Source organism: Rattus norvegicus, chromosome 5 (assembly GCF_021556685.1).
Source record: "Rattus norvegicus strain SHRSP/BbbUtx chromosome 5, alternate assembly SHRSP_T2T, whole genome shotgun sequence".
NCBI lineage: Eukaryota > Metazoa > Chordata > Mammalia > Rodentia > Muridae > Rattus > Rattus norvegicus.
In genome coordinates this window covers 64,382,315-64,398,681 of record NC_141538.1, presented here as the reverse complement: position 1 = coordinate 64,398,681, position 16,367 = coordinate 64,382,315, and the positions used below count along the sequence as shown (strand labels likewise).

The 16,367-nt window shown below is 38.1% G+C and overlaps 1 protein-coding gene across 17 annotated transcripts in view; it reads right to left on the bottom strand.

Annotated features, from left to right (window-relative positions):
* Positions 1-16,367, bottom strand: part of Zcchc7 (zinc finger CCHC-type containing 7) — a 179,682-nt gene that overhangs the window by 49,568 nt on the left and 113,747 nt on the right.

Genomic DNA, 16,367 nt, shown 5'->3' with positions numbered 1-16,367 from the left:
AGTTGAGTACAGTGAAGGTAAAGGTGATAGTCCGTGAGAGTTAGACAGAAACATGAAAGAACCGAGTCAAGGGTCACTCCTTAGTGTCTGACCTAAAAGGAGGGGTTACTGTAGCAAAACCTGTAAACAACATGTGGGGGGGGGTTAAATTTAGTTCCAGACAGGTTAGATTAAAAGTATTAAAATACTGAAATGAAGAAGCTACGAATCATAATTTAGGACAGGATTGGAAATAGAAATTTCCCGATAGAGGTATGGGGATAATAAATATTCAGTCTAATTCTGGTTGAGGAATACCAAGGGACTGAATGAATACAGGTCAAGCAGAAAAGTAAGGATTTAAATCAACAAGGTGATAGCAAATCTGAGCAGAAGGGCCCACGTACTTTGGCTGACTTGAGACAATGTATCCAAAGTCAGATAAGGCCTTAGTGCTGACTTCAGACTTACTAACAAAGCCACTGGTGATCTCAAGAGAGGTGACAAAAACTTGACTGAACTGAAAAGAGAACTGAAGGAAAGAATTTATGAACAATAAGGACAGGCAATGGTCTGAGAAGTATGATCACCAACTCTAAATACTGGTACCCTATCAACCTGAAAACTTGCATCTTCTACTATGGCACCAAGTGACCCGGTCTGTGGGGGGAATTCAAGTACTACTTGAACAGCCATCTCCATAAGTGACTCTCATGGCAATTTAACTTCAGGAAGAATACATGATTAAATTGTCCTTAAATTCCAAAAGCACAAACTAGACAGAGGTGGCATACACCTTTAATCACAGTAGTTGCGGGGCAGAGACAGGTGAATTTCTGTGAGTTTGAGGCCATACTGGGCTACAGTGCAAGTTCCAGGACAGCAGGGTAAACAGAGAAACCTCATCTCCAAAAATAAAAACAAACAAAAAATTCCAAAGACAAGTATCCATTAATGGACTTACAATAATTATTACTTATATAAGCTGAGACTGCCAGAAAGTAAGCAAAAGGCATGAGACTAAAATAAAATTTTATATTTTTTAATACTTACATTTTTTGACACAAATGTACAATACTCGAAAGAAAATATTCACTAGACCTAAAGAACATGTCTTTTCAAATCCCCACTAAGAGACCCTCCCCCAGGTAGAAAGTCAAGATTGAAACAGGACGTAGTCCATAAAAACACATACATGTTGCTGAGAGTCACCTCTACAAGATCGTCTCCTTTTATCACACTGTACATACAAGTACTAATGGGACTCAGCTCTACTTTTAATACAGAATTATATTTGATATAGCTATGAATGGTATGTGAGGAGCAATGCCAGTGTTCTAGGAGGTACTGTAAGAGTAACACCTCGTATCTGCAGTTGTGGTTCCGTTAGACTGCATGGGGCAGAGACGAGTCCCATCTTACTCATATCTTAGCCCTTGTCCAGTGTCCAGTATCTAGCAGAGCTTCCACAAATAGTATTTAAAGAGTTTAAGAACTGGTTCTTAAAAAGTCATTTTATTAAAATGTTTACTTTTACATATTTTATTACTTTTGTGTATGTGTGGGAGCACACATGTGGGTACAGGTCAGAGGACAACTGGCGGGAGTTAATTCCTGGGGGCATGTCAGTAGGTGCCTTTCCCTTAGGCCATGTAGCTGGCGCTATACTGATCTTTACAGATCATTAGTATCTTCAGGGTATTGGTTACTCTTGCACTTACATGAGCAGCCACTGACAACCGTGTGATCAGTTTGTAACTTGCTAAAATATCAGGGTAATACAATTTCCATTTTGAATAGTATTCAAAAAGAGTAAGGTAGCTCTTTACGGGTGGAGCACACAGGTTAGACAAATTTCTGACCTACCAGCCTGTTCCTTAGAGTGCTATAACCTACTAGCAGTAAGACCAAGATGTCGAAGAAAAGACAAAGCACAAAAAGAGAAAAGAAAACGTCAGAAAACAGATTAAGAAACTATTTCTAAACATCTCCAATAAGAGTGGTGAAACTACTGTGCAAGGAAACAGTTGGTGGGGACTGAGGCCTGGGTTCTTTACAGCATACCATGTGACTGCATGCTAAATATTCTCTTCCTTGAGATTTCAATTTCCTATTTGTGAGCATGAAGTCTAGCTATCACATAATCTCTAAAATAAGACCCCAAATCAGTTCTAAAAGTTCTGCTTCCTCAAAGTCCCCAGACAAAATACAGTCACTCCAGATCCAAAGACTTTTCTCTATTAATTTTAGTATCCTTCAAAATTGTGTTCCAATTCATACTACAGAGAGTACATAAGAAAATTTTAATAATAGAACCTTCAAATTACAAGGGAAAAATTTAATTATATTTAATTTTGTACCTAGAAATACGTGTAGACTAGAATCTGTCGGATACTCAGCTCATACCCCTGAGAATACACACTAACGTCCACTTCAGAAGAGACAGTGTCTATTGTTTCCGTGTGCAGTGTGCACTATTGAGGCCTACTAGGCAGGGTTTTAAGGCTGTTTTTTTTTTTTTTCAACAAGGCTCACAAGTCCTGAGGTTAAATACACATGAATTAAGAATGTTTAATCCAACTTAAGATACCACCTTTTCATATTTAAAGCAGTTTCCATTAAACAGGAAAAATACAAAATACATGAGCTATCTCTGAAAATAAAGCTTCTACAGGCTAATTAATAAAAACTTTAAGAACATCACTTAGACTCATATGGTGTTTACTCTCATTTCTTATATGTACACTTTTATAATAAAAGCAAACTAATGAAGCAGAAAGCTTCATAAACAGAAAATTCTCTTACTTGTCATGTTTAGACCCATGCTGAGCTGTAACTAGGGCTAACTGCATAACATATGAAAGTGTAGTTTTTGGTGTGTGTACACACAGAGCTCTAGTATGCACATACGTAGAGAAATAAACAGTTAAACAGCTTCTACCTGTTTTGTATACTCCCTTTCAGATTTTGACCCCTAGAGCTTTGGCCTCTGTTGCTGTCTAACTTGAATTCACAAAACTCAATGGCTCATGGTTTTCAAAGCTCAGAACAAAGTCGCTTTCTCTCTCTCTCTCTCTCTCTCTCCTCCTTTTGGTGGGTACAAGTATGGGGACCACAGGAACAGTTAAATTCATGGCATGGCTGGTCTACCACACAGTCGGGGGAATTCTTTAAATAGAGCCTGTCACTCTCTTGGCCCATCAATGGGATTTCCTCCTCGAACTGCTGATTCGTTCAGGTACACAACAGAGGAAATTTCAGTTAACCTTTGTTTCACCCCAGGGAAAAATCTGTCTCAAAGTATAAAATGAATAGATTAAAAAAAAAAAAAAAAGCTGCTCAGCCCCACGGCTGTTCTCTTCGTGAGCACAGCAGCTTAAGTTAGAGTAGAAAGGGACAGGAGAGTGCTGCACCCCAATGGAAATGCAAAATACAGGGTATCCAGTAGGTCAGACTTTAGTTCTGATGACTAAACCAAGTCAGCCGTCTTTTCTGTTCAATAAAGCTGAGATCCTCCTGCTGATAATCTTCCGGGTCAGATTTTTCTCATGTCACCAAATCACTAAACTGCTGTAATCTGAATGTCCCTAACCAAACTGTATCTCCAATCTTCTTACCCCCCTGATACCCAAAAAAGGGCTCTTAGGAAAATTTTCAAACAAAACTTGTGAAATTTAAGCAGGGTGCCAGATAAGAAAAAGGAATCAGCTAAAGGAGAATCCTGTTGAACTCTTTCTATTATTCCTTTCGAAATAAAAAAGTTCCAGGGAGGAAGGACACACAGAAACCCCATTTGGAAGCAACAGAGTTCTTGGAGAGGCTGGAGTTGGCTCTATAGATGTAGGAATCACAGGGTGAAGGATGAACACAGAGAAAACATAAGCTAAACCATTCATGATATTATGAGATTTAGCTTATAGACCATTGAAAACATGAATATAAATTCTGAAGTATGGTGGGTGGTCACTCCTGAATACAGTGAGACAGAGCAGCTACTGTGCTGCCAATACTCTGTATACATCTAACATATGATCAGTACAATATGTTGACATATGTTAACATATGATCAGTACAATATGTTGACTATAAGCTATTGGAGCAGTAACAGAAAAAAGACCAATTTCGCCTCAATGACCAACACCATTTTTCGTAAACATAACAACAAAAGGATTCATTGCATTTTGTCTATTTTCCTCACCAGTATATGAACATATTCTAATTTTAATTGATGTGCTGATGGAAAGGCGTGATAACTTTATGTCTATCTACACTGTCAATGGTGAAATCAGGCTTCTTTACGTTAGGAACCTTACCCCTGCCCAGTTATTTGAGAGTGTGAGTATCTATGAGAGAAAATCACCAAAACTCCCCATCTGTGCTAGGCTTATTACACTTAACACTGAAATGTCCTGTAATTCACCCTGTTGCTGTAAAGGACCAGATTTCAATCTTTGTGGCCAAATAATATTCTATGGTGTACATAGGACATGGTTTCTTTATATATTCATCTGCCAATGTAATGTACATCTTGGTTAGTTACCTTTGCCATTGTAAATACCGCTTTAACAAACAGTAGAGTACAGATAACAGTCTGACATATACATTTTCTTAGATACACACACAATTCAGAAAATTGTACTACTATCCATTTTTTTTTTTTTTTGGTTCTTTTTTTCCGGAGCTAGGGACTGAACCCAGGGCCTTGCGCTTCCTAGGCAAGCGCTCTACCACTGAGCTAAATCCCCAGCCCCTACTATCCATTTTTTTAAATCAAAAAAGTCTATATATATCCAAGTAACAAAATTATCAGATTTTACTGTTAACTTTTTTAATATGGAAAAAGGACTATAAAATTAAATACTATAATCATCTATGACATAACAACTTATGTCTCTTCCTATCTTGGATTGGGCACGAACCCAGAATTTAAAATTTACCACTCTTCTGTGTCCAACTATGTAAACAAGTAAGGCAAAGTAAGAGTGTGGCCCTATGAAAGGTATATAAATTACAATCTGAGAAATTATATCATTAAAGAAACTGAAAATAACACAGACTAATGTACAACCAGGACACACTACAGCACAACTCCTTTTCTGAGTGACAATCTGAACTAGAGTGTTAAACAGCTAACGTGGCCTGCGAGATAGCTCAGTAAGTCATGATGCTTGCCACCAGTTCTGACCCTGCGACTTGCATGATGGGAAAAGTGTCTTCTACCTTTCACATCCCATGGCATGTGTGCCACTCTATATGTATGCACGTGCACACATCTGTGCATGGGTATACAACATACACTCACGAATGAAAAGTATATAAACGGGTAGCATATACCATTCCAAGACGTGTGATTCTGAGTTTTAGGTTTGACTCTTCTCTATAAACCCCAACAATAGCACTCATAAAACGCCTTACAGTTCCATTTCCATTTTTTCTTCCTTCTCTTGTAATCCCAATAGCACGTTAGTTCTTTAATGGGTTAAGACATTAGAATGTCTAATGGGTTAAGACATTAGAATGTATTCTTTGAAAGTATGTTCTAAATTATTTTTGTTTTTCAGATTGGGTAAATTTGATCTCTCAATTCATTGGTATTCTATACTTCCTGTTAAGTGCAACCAGAGAAGTTTTATTTCAGAAAATATGTATTTTAGTTCTAAATGTTCCATTTAGTTCTCTTATCTTTATTTCATTATATGCTTATTTTACATCCTTGAACAAAGTCATTGGCTTTACAATGCTTGCCTGCTAATACCAAGCTTGGTCATCACAGAGTGAGAATTTACTGAATGTCTCTTAAGCATGCATCACATTTTCCAGTTTCTACATATGTTTGGTCATTTTGAGTTGTGGCTTAGATATGAACAAGACTTTAGAGACTATATCTAAAAGACTATTTTGTTCCTCTGAAGAGTGCTGATGAGTTGTTAAAGGGTCGCACATCTGGCAAACACACACAGGCAGAATGTAGTGACTCTTTATGTTGATTCCCCTTCATTTTTAAGTGGGACTTTACTTCATGGCCCCAGTCACCTTCAAGCTTAATCAATTAGTGACTAACTTCAAGCAAACACGTTGCATAAAGACAGAAAATTTATCTAATGCAGCTTCTTTATTTCAAGTGTCGACTTTCTATCAGTTTCTGATTGATTTGTTTCTAGTACCTTCAGACGTAAAAGTATTAAAGTATTCTGTATTTACATAGACCCAATCGTAACTTATGTATTAAATGTTTTATTATAGTAATAAATATGCTATAATGTTTTGACTCCTGCATGATTATCTGTGGGAAGGTTGGTCCTTTCTATTATTATCAGAAGAGGAACTTTGGGATCGAAGATGCACGGTGCTAGGAAACCTTTTTACTTAGCTTCACTGATTGAGTCTGTAGTTTTCAGTGTTTTGGTGCTAGCATACTTAAATGTTGTATATTGTGTACAATTATTGTCAGTGAATAATAGAACAAGAGAAAATGAAATCAGTCAACAAGCATGAGAAAGTTCCAAAGGATTGGAGAAGGAAGGGTCTTCAGGCGGGAGTGACTGCAATTTAAGAAACCTTGCTTGCTCTCTTCCTGGAGGCAGAGAGACCTCCCTTGTTTGGTTCAGACTCTGATGCATTACGTATAGGTTCAGAATTGTTCTAACTGATCCCTTCTCATGTCCTAGATAAGATACTCTAGTCATGATTTTTATTATTTGAGGATCCCATATTGACTGTGAATTCTTTTCATCAGAGAAAATTTTACATTTTAGTTCTCTGGGCAAATTAATTATGGTTTACTATTTTAGGCCACCTTCTAAATTCCTAGGATAATTATATGAGATTCTAATTTCCAAAACATTCATTTGCAAATAGCTCATGAATACTACCCAATTTCCCAAAAGACAGGATGAAAATGAGCACCCTAAATGATGGAGAGGCAATTAACATCTACTGAGGGACTGCTAGGTGAATGGCTCCATAGTAAGTGTTTTATCTTGCCTAATCTTCTCAATTGCACTATGGCATGGATATTATTACCATCTATTTACAGATAAGGAAAGGGAAGTTCAAAAGCTGGCCAAGGTCACACAGTAGGTTACATGTGGACTATGAATTCAAATATGCAAACTGAAATCACCATACTTCCCATCTTCTATTTGAATTTACTTTTATTAGTATATATTAAATTATATAAAATAATGGACTTCGTTGACACTTTCATAATGCATACAATATACTTGGATTATAGCTATCATCTTTCACATATTGTCGTTTGTTGTTCTGCCTCCCCTGATATCCTTTTCCAAATAGTCCTTTTCTATTTTTAGTTTTGACTATACTGAAATCAATTATGTTTTCACCAAAGAAAACAAAAAAAATGTCATTAAGATTGAAAAAGTAAGCTGCAGAATAACGTAACAATAAAAGGTTCATGCTGACACGAGTCATCCCTGAGTTAGTGACATAAATATAAGCTACTATGCTCAAAGTAAACAGGTCCTTAAGAAGATACTGATGTCTCTTTCCTCCAGCCAAGCAAGATGCCCAAAGGAAAGAAGGTGGCCCTGGCCCCCACCATTGTCAAGAAACAGGCCAAAAGGTTGTCAATCCTTTGAGAAAAGGCCCAAGAACTTAGGTATTGGGCAGGACATCCTGCCCCAAAGAGACCTCACATGCTTCATCAAATGACCCAGCCACACCAGACTGCGGCTGCAAAGAGGCATCCTCTATAAGCGGCTCAAAGTACTTCCTGCCATTAACCAGTGCCCCCAGGCCCTGGACAGGCATCCATGCCCTGGACAGGGAAACAGCGACTCAGCTGCTTAAGCCAGAGACAAAGCAGGAGAACAAGCTAGGCTGCCGGCCCGCACTGAGAAGAAAGCTGCTGGCAAAGCAGACATCCCAACTGAGAGACTGCCTGTCCTCTGAGCAGGGGTCAATACAGTCACCACCTTGGTGGAGAACAAGAAGGCTCAGTTGGTGGTGATTGCCCATGATGTAGACCCCACTGAGCTGGTGGTTTTCCTGCCTGCCCTTTGTCGAAAGATGGGGGTGCCCTATTACGTCATCAAGGGAAAGGCCAGGCTGGGGCGCCTGGTCCACAGGAAGACATGCACCACTGTTGCCTTCACACAGGTTGACTCAGAAGACAAGAGTGCTCTGGCTAGGCTGGTGGAAGCTATTAGGACCAATTATAATGACAGATATGACGAGATCCACTGCCACTGGGGAGGCAACGTCCTGGGTCCCAAATCTGTGGCTCGCATTGCCAAGCTGGAAAAGGCAAAGGCTAAAGAACTCACCACTAAACCGGGTTAAATGTACACAAGTTTTCTGTAAATAAATATAATTGCAAAATTAAAAAAAAAAGAAGATACTGATGTGACTCACAAAAATATAAATGGAATTCGACTTCATTTAGTTATCTGGCAAGTGGACATTAAACCCACAGTAAAAGGCTACTTCTCATCACCACAATATAACTAAGACACTACCCATATCAAATGTTGGCAAGGGCATAGATGATGGGAACTCTAGCACATTAATATTAGGGTATAAACTGGCACAAACACTTTGGAAATGGAAGATAGGCACGAAAAGCAATCAATGCTACTCCTCAGTGTGCTCTAAAAAGAAGTGAAATATCACTACTGAAGTTGAAATGTCCAAACAGAAAGGAGGATAAACAAAAGCAGATAAACAAAAAGACTGCAATATTTTATATAGAAATACCAAACTATCCGTCTTATGTTGATTCTATTAATAATATTTATCTTGGGGTGGGAAGATGGCTCAGTGGGTAAAGTGCCTGTTACTCAAGTGTGAGCAGCAGAGTTCAGATGCCTAGCACTGATGAAGCCAGGCAGGTGTGCTGGTCATCTGCACTCAGAGCACTCAGGAGGCACTGATGGAGTGTCTGAGGTAAGTTATCTAGCTAGACTGGCTGGAAGTAGCAGGTTCTGGGTTCTTTGAGAGATTCTGCCTCAATTAAAACAAAACAAAACAAAACAAAACAAAACAAAACAAAACAAAACAAAACAAAACAGATTGTGGTGGACATCTGATGTTGACCTTGGGCCTCTATCCTCATGTATACAGGTGCATCCCTACCACACATACATCAACATTCAAAGTTATACACGATGACATCATTAAGAAATTAATTATGCTTGGTAGTTCATATAAAGTCATATTAATATATGAAGTTGATACCCATCCTTCTGTTACATAATAGCATGTGTATTCACAGTAAATACACACTAGGAACAGCTAAAGTCTGCAGATATTGCCATGGGGAGATGGCTCAGTAGGACAAAGTGCTTTTTGTGCAAACTTGTTCACTTATGGTCAGAATCTCAAAATGTGTATAAAAGAAGCAGTAGCCTTGTCTATCAGCATGCCCTATGGATGGGAGATGAAGCCAGCACAGTCTCCTGAAGCCAGGCTGAAGCCTGCAGGCCTGGTTTGTCTAGCTTATAAAGAGGCCCTGTCTTAAACAAGGTAAAAGGTAAGGACCTACACAAAAATGCTCTTTGAATTCCTACAGAACACACACACACACACACACACACACACACACAGTCACTTCTGTTAAAAAAAGACTATAGGAAAAAACATTGAGCCAGAAATACATGAATACAATCTCATATTGGCTCCTAAAATTTAGTGATTCTGGAGATTATCCTGGAATTTAACGATTCTAATATATATGTAAATATAACTAAAAGTGGGAATCAGAATATCAGCATCAGCAAGTTTTTCTTAAATGGCTAGATAGCAAACATTTGAGGCTGGATCTGCCAACCTAGGCTGAAAGTACTCACAGACAGCATGTACAACTGGGCATACCTATTCCACGAACGTTTTACTTTAATGAAAACAGGGAAACTTGTCTATGAGCCATGCTCTAGCTAGCTTTGCTCTATACATATATATACACACTCATACATGTTTACCAAAAACACTTTGTTTATCAATGCAAAAACCTAACAACTTAAAGGTCTATTAATGAAAGAACAAATTCACTGACAGAAGGGCCATACATAGAACGCAGCTGTGTTGCTTAATGACAGGGGTACATTTTGAGACAATAGGTGCATTCACTGTGGTATGAACATTATAGAGTGTACTTATACAAACATAGTTTATATAGGCCATTTGGCGTCCTGATGTAATCATGAGGTGAACAAAATAGCAGTTGGTGTGATGTTTTATGTATACGACTACATATATAATAAAAGGAATGAATCTAGGGCTAGCTAGATAGTTTAGTAGGTAAAGGTACTGATGCCAAGTCTGACAACTTGAGTTCAATCCCTGGAATCAACAAGTTTTTCCCTGACCTCCACATGTATTCTATGGCACGTGTGCCCAAATACATGCGCATGCACACTCACATAAAATGAACTAGGACTAGGAATGTGGCTCAATGGTAGGTGTACGTGTCTGCCATGTACAAAGTCCTGGGTTTGTTCCCCTAGAGCCCACAGGTTAGGTATGCTGGTCTATTCCTGCAGCCCCAAGACTTGGGAAGTAGAGACAGGAGGATCCACTTCATTCTTCACTATATAGAATCAGATTCCAGCCTGACATGAAAGAGATCCCACTTCAAAAAAAATGAAAAAGAAACAAAAAGAAACCACAGGCACTACTAGGAACCTTAATGAGTCTTCTAGGTGGGTGCAAACTGAAGAAAACCAGAAGAATGTTTACAAGGTAGTATCAATTTATATAATGTTTGAAATATGCAAGCCAAAACTATACATATTTAAGTGCATAGTAAGGAAAAGAATGCACAGGAGTAAAGATAAATATATTTTTGAGGTGTTAAAAGAGAAATAAAGAAGTGATTTCCACAAGTCAGAGCAATAGAGCTATCCACTGGCAGGGTCAGAAAGAGCAAACAAGACCTGGGCATCTAAAGCACATGCTTCAAGGGAATTTCGAGGCCTCATTTCTTGGCTTCAGTGATGGTTACACAGATACTCATAAATTTCCTTATAAATCTTCTCTCTATCTGAGTGACTTTGGAATATCTGCAGTAATTACATTCATAGAAAAGATAAACACAAGTCATAGAACTTACCAGGTAAGGCGAAGTGACTGAGAGAAGGCTGCAGAGTCAACGCACCTGCTTTAGGAAGCACCTGAATCCTACTTACTAGTCAGTACCCCAGACTTGCCAGATCCTTAGGAAAATCAAGGGGATAAATCATGGGAATAAATCTTGAAATTTTGGTTCCTATTTCTAGAACTTCTGAAGCAAAGGCCCATTTTCTCTTTGCATATTTCCTGCACTAAGTAAGCCTTTGCTTACTCTTTTCACTGTTTTTGGAAAATTTCAAAAATACAAAAGAGAAAAGGGTAAAATACAAAAAGAACTCCCACAGAAACAACCTCAACAATTATTGACCCACACTGACAATCTGATCATGTCCATTATTCTTATTGACATCCCCTAGGATATATATATATTAATTAGTATAATTTATATTATACATTTATTATATATTATACATAATTAACATAAGAAATTCAGTATCTTAAAAAGTCAAAATTCTTTTGGATGTAAGTAATCATGTTAACTAAGTCATGCTTTCAAAATTAATCCTATCAATGGTACATATCTGTATTGAAATGTCTATAATCAACTCAAAAATGTAGTTTATAAAATTATAAATGGTCAATTGTAATAAACTTGCATTTATGTCTCTGAATTCATGGATTTTCTCTTTCCATATTTTCTTCCTTCCAACTACTTCCTCTCATTGCCTGAAATTGTTTGTTAAATAATTTGTAATAGTCTTTATATTTCTCCCATTCTGGACTTAGCTAATCATATTTTTACAGTACATATCCTTGAATTTTTTAAACATAGTAGTGAAATCAAGATGCCTGACTACATTTAGATCTGATTTTTACAACTTTTTAAGAATTATTTCTAGGTAAGCATGTACTCTTTGAAAAGTCATGTTGTCTAGGTTAGCCCTTTTGGTCAATAATTGATAATTCTTTCAATTGTCATTTCATTAGAAGCTATAAAATGTTGGTATTCAAACTAGTCTCTGTGCATTTTTAAACTTTAGTCCTTTCTTGAAGGGAAACCCCCTGATGTAACGTAACTAATATCTTCTTGTTCCCTAAGATTGACATAGTAATTGAGGATATCTAAAAAATTCAAGCCATACAGCATCATCTCTGCTTCTTCAGAAATTGGGCAGAGATTAAGCCAGTTCCTCCTTCAATGAAACTATTTTTAGTGATACTTCCCCCAAAAGGAGGTAGGAAGAAAAAAATGTCTTACATTTTTAAGCAAGTAAAAATTTAAGAGGTTTCTTTCAGGGCTGAAATCTTAAGTATGAAGTGTGTCCAAAGTATTTTAATGACGATGTCAAGAATTTGACTATTCTGGTAATACAATACAAATGAAAGTTGAGATTATGTCATGTTGTGGTCTGCCCAGGAGTTATCTGTATTTTGATGCTAATTCACTGCCCCAAGGACAGCTGCCTAGTCACTACTCAGGACTCAGGTGACTTCACCAGAACCTTCTCCCCATTGAATTTGTAAAATACAGGTGAGGGGCAGGAACAGGATAGAAGGAGGCCTGTCATTGGAGGAGAAGGAAGGATGGGCGGGAGAGAAGTTTGAAGGAAGAGGAGGAGACTGGAACGGATAGAAGGAGAGAGGAGGGAGAAGGGGAGAAGCGATGGCAGGACAATGGAGGCTGATGTTAAGATTCTGCTCTGTGTATTTATAGATTGTTATAAATGTTCTTAAAGGGATGGATGGTACCGGGCTTTGTATGTTTAAGTGGGCAATTATATCTTACCAATTGGGTCAAAGATTATTGGGTTGTATGTTTTTTTACGTGACGGTTTGAGTGTAGGAAAGTTTGCAGTGGCTGGAGACACTGGGCCGCTGCGGCGGGAGTTGGGATGTTTTTCCGCCAAGATAGCTAGCAGATATCTTGGGGCACTGAGGTGCCGGACCTAAGTGAGGTAAAAGACAACCATACTTTTTTTAATTTTTTATATTTTTACAACAACAATGTCAAGGTCTGTCTTAGTCACTGTTCTATTGCCGAGGAGGCATCAGGACCATGGCAACTGTTACAAAAGCAAGCATTTAATTGGGGCTGACTGGCTTAGTTTCCGAGATTTAGTCCATTATAGTAGTGGCCTGCTGTTAGACATGGTGTTGGGGAGGTAGCAGAGTTCATCATCTGGATCCATAGGCAGCAGGAAGAGAGACTATGGCCCTGGTTTGAGCTTAAGAAACTGCAGGGTCCACCCTGAGTGAAATACTTCCTCAAACAAGGTCACAGCTTGCCAACTAGGCCACACCTAATCCCTCTCAAGTAGTGACACTCCCTGAGAACTAAACATCCAAACACATGAGCCTGGTGGGGGGTGGGGGGGGCACTATTCTAATTCAAACCATCACAAGGCACAATTTTAAGCTTTTAATAACAGCAGTGCACAAAAGAAATTATATATACATATATATATAAATATATATATAATCTTAAATGTGAGATTGATAATTTCGAAATTTCTAAAAGTTAGGCTAGGGCAATGAATCAACAGATAAAGTGCTTGCTGCAAAAGTAAGAGGAGCCGAGTTCAGATCCTCTCTAGAGCTTAATTTAAAAACACCAACACTAATGAAAACCTTGGTATGGCAGCAGGTGTCTGTAACCCTGGACTGGGGAGGAGATAGGAGCATTCTGGGGCTTCACCAGCCATCCAGTCAAGCTGAAATGGCTAGCTCCAGATTTAGTGAAAGACTGTTTCAAAACAAACATATAACATAGAAAAAGGATTGAGGAAGACATCCTAGTATTAATTTCTACTTTTTTTTCCTTTTTTCTACTAAAACTGTGCCTGCATGGATGAGTGCATACTCATACACATATGCATACAGTATACACACACACACACACACGCGTGCGCAGAACTTCTATTAGCTCCAATATTTTGTATTTTATTATACATCTAAAATATCATTTAGTATGCAATAAGGATAAAAATTAATGACTATATTTTTTACACTGCTCTTAGAGTACAGCATATTTCATCCCAGAGCAGATATATTCCATGTGCCCAATTATAACATGTAGTGAGTGTCTACCATATTGAGCAACACATCTCTACACTGTGAGAATCTAAGAGAGACTGCCTACACATGTCTATGAAGAAAAACCCTCCTTGGGCTGACTGCTCCTATAAATCCAAGTACCTAGGTACCTCACACTTAGTCTCGTAGCACTCATCTTCTAAACCTCGTCCCCTTTCCATGCTCCCATACATATGCCATCGTAATATGGGCAATGCATGATAAGAAATGCAGGAAATATTGCATTCTTCTTCCTTACTGATTACATAGACGCTTTACTGACTACCACTGACTTTACTTTCAAACATAGCAATGAGTTCATTTCCCTCCTCTCTGCTACTTCACTATTTATTACAGTAACACACCAGCCTCATAGCTGGTCTTTCTCAATCTACTATATAGCCCATGTGACAATTCTCAATTCTACAGCTTTAATGAAAATGCAAATATGACCATGTAGCTACTATAACACACTTCAATAACTTACAACTATCCTAAAAATAAAGATAAAAAAATCTTAACGTGGGGCTAGAGAGATGGCTTAGAGGTTAAAAGCACTGGATGCTCTTCCAGAGTTCCTGAGTTCAATTCTCAGGAACACGTGGTGACTCATAACCATCTATAAAGTGATCTGGTGTCTTTCTTCCAGTCTGCAGGCATACATGTAAACAGAACACTGTATACGTAATAAATAAATCTTAAAAAAAAAAACAAAAAAAAACCTTACCATGTCTGCAAGTTCTGACCTGTGTCTAAGGCCTCATCTTATTCTGTGTGTGTACTCAACGCTGTACTGGCCTTCTGTCAGGAGAGCAAAGGAGGCATTGTCTTGTCTACCAGTGAGCCCTACACATGTTATTTCTTGGTCTAAGACACCCTTTACCTTACCATTTCAACTAGTTTTCAATTCTCATCATTTGGATTTAAACTTACATATTACTCATGAAAGTTCCCATTCTAAACTGAATGCCAGAAGCGACTGATTGAATTCAAGGTTGAGACAACAGATTGGCAGTAGAAACACCAGAAATTCTGTTGACTTTAAAAAAAAAAAGTAATTAGTATAGGCCTGAAGACAACATTCATGGCTTTTGAAATTTTAAGATTCTATTTATTTTAAAATGAACAGCCAAAAAGTCTGTAACCTCTGCATGTCGTGGTCAGGTCCAGAAACAGAGAACACATGAAATACCATTATGACCCTATATAGCTTGTAGCTTGTTTGTTTAGAAAGCACATAGGTTTGAAGGGCTTCAAACACACACATGTACTGTGTTCTGTTCTAGGTATCATAGAGAACAAAACTTAAAGCTTAAAACTGTTCTTGCTTTGAGAAACTTGTGATGAAACGATACGTACAATGAAATAAAGATAAAACTGGTAAATGAAAGAAAAAGTTGAATGCAAGACACTACACAGAGTTCAAAGAAGACCCAGATCAATGTCATCAGAGACTATGGAATCTGATCAAAGGAAATGATAAAAATAAAAAGTCAGGAATACATCTATCAGGAGGAATGTTAAACTCAAGGCAGAAAATGCAGAGTAGGCTTTGTTTGAGAGCTGTGTACATCATTTTGGCTACTAAGCAAAGAAGTTTCATCTCAATGATTGTGATATCGCCAAGTAACAAAATAGGCCACCAAATTCATCATAGTTTGGACATCATACCAAGAAAATATTTATGATTAATGAAATCTGTGAGCCAGATTCCAAAGCTTAAAAATGGACAAATTAACTGCAGCAACTCCATGAGCTGCCTTTTCACAACTTTGCTCCATCTTTCAATGTTTTCTGACCATCACACATAGAAATAGGAATAACCACATGCTTAGAATCTCTCAAGAAAGCAGTAGACATGAGGAAACATGCCGGGATGCAGTTTCACGGCAGAGAGCTCACCTAGCATGAATGAGCTCCTGGATTTGCTCCCTAGCAGTGGGAGGGAGGGAACACACACACACACACACACACACACACACACACACACACACACACACACACACACACACACACACAAATAAAAAAGGACCAAGGTAGTTTACATCAGGAAAACATTTTGAAAATGTCAAGTACAACATCACACTGAGGGTCAGAGTCTGCTACAAATGGCTTTTACCCTAATACATCAAGTTCTTCTGCTGATACTTGTTTTCAAAGGCATCCAGTTCAGAAATCTAATATGTTAAGCTTTTACAGACCGCCTTAATGGTTTGCTCTTAACCATTTGGGTCATACCATCACTTCCTACATATGGCAACGAAAGTTTCCATGAAAACATCTGC